The sequence below is a fragment of the Capsicum annuum genome, chromosome 3 (genome assembly GCF_002878395.1).
Source record: "Capsicum annuum cultivar UCD-10X-F1 chromosome 3, UCD10Xv1.1, whole genome shotgun sequence".
Lineage (NCBI taxonomy): Eukaryota > Viridiplantae > Streptophyta > Magnoliopsida > Solanales > Solanaceae > Capsicum > Capsicum annuum.
In genome coordinates this window covers 200,805,332-200,807,086 of record NC_061113.1, presented here as the reverse complement: position 1 = coordinate 200,807,086, position 1,755 = coordinate 200,805,332, and positions in this window count along the sequence as shown.

The window sequence follows — 1,755 nt, the reverse complement described above, 5'->3', positions numbered from 1 at the left end:
TTCCATTGTTTAGGGTGAAGTGCTGATATAGGATTTCTATTTTTCTTATTTTTGACTCCATTTTTAAAATATACAAAAATATTTTAGTTTTAGTTCTTGTTGGTGTCTGTTTAGTAGAAGCACACTTCACCCACCCCTTAGTTTTTCTTTTTCTTTCTTTTTTTTAGGTGGGCCTTTGAATCCAGTATCCTTTTTTTTATTTTTAGGAGTAATTTTAAATTTTGTTATTAGGAATAAATGAGATGTTCTTGCTACGTTCCCTGTATGATTACACGGTGCAAGTTGATTTTGAATGTGGAAGCATTCGTAATTTATTGAATGACTATTTTTGAGATACCAAGGCTCATTTATATGATCTTGTGTGATGTTGTCTTAATTTTTAATTTGTGTTATTGTTTGATTAAGATTATGTAGCGATCTTGCTTGATTTAAGCATGTTCCATGTGTTAGTAAGGTTTTTGTTTCATTTCATATTGTATATTGAGTCTAGAACTTTCCTGGAGTGTTTACAAAGTGAAATAAAGAATGTTGGGTTTAAAAGATGATATAGGCATTTATTTGATATCCATATTTATTCATGTTTCATCTACCCTTTCTGTATGACCTTAGTTAAACCCGTTAAGCCTTTAGACTATTCTTTGGTAAGCTCATGTGTAGCTTATTTACTTTTTTTAATGGACCATACTTTTATCCAAAACTCCTAAGTGTTAGTGTTGAAAGATTGAGATGTTAAGGAGTGTATATTTGAAGAAGAAAAAGTGAAAGTGAAGCCCCAAGAAAATAGCTATTGGTGTGTTGAAAAGTTTATGTGTTGTTGTTGGGAGGAATGTAATAAAAAGAAAAATTGATCAAAAGTGAATCATGTGTTCATAGAAAATACTCCCTACTTGAGATGTGTGACCTATCTTAAGGAGATAAGGAAAAATAAAAGAGAGGTAGGAAGATAAAAGTGGTGAAAAAATTTATTGGTTAGAGAGGAGACTAATGTAAAGTATGATGTATTAAAGCGCTTTAGGAAGATTGTCACTATTACTGGCCAGAATAGTTTCTATTATCTCTTAGACTACGTTACAACTCTTACTGTCCTACTTAATGTTGAACGTTGATATTCTGATATTAGTGGATTACTACACTAAGGGTACTCTTATGGTTCATCTTTTGTGACATGTGAATTCTTTGTGAGAGTGAGCTAAATTTGATTCTTACACCCATTCTTGCGATGAATTGCACATCTTTGAGTAAATGTGGGTGACTCTCTAGTGGTGAGGGCACATATTTGATGATGGTTAGGTGATTTATATGATCTATTTGTTGAGTAATATGCATGAGTTTGTCAACTTGGTATAGTCGATTCTTGAGGTAAGGAAGTTTTGAAATAGTGTTCACGAGTCCCCTCAATTGTAATATGACATGCTTAATGTGGAACTTGTCATTCATGTATTTGTTGTAGTTCTAGATTGAGTGTCTTAGTTTTAGTAGTGATGTTACAGTCTTATTTCATGGTGCTTAATGTAAATAATTATTCAAGGATGAATAAAGCTTTAAGTATGGAGTAATGATCTTGGGTGTATTTATACACCCAAGTGTTATTTTCTATACGCGGTTAGCTTATTTTTAGCATTTCTTGATGTGATTAATGAGAAATTAACGGTGTAATTGTGTATTTATGTGTAAATTATATTTTTATAGTGTTTAAGATTTATTTGAAATAAGTTAAGAGTCAAAATGATCAAATAGAGTTTAGACAAAAAGAAT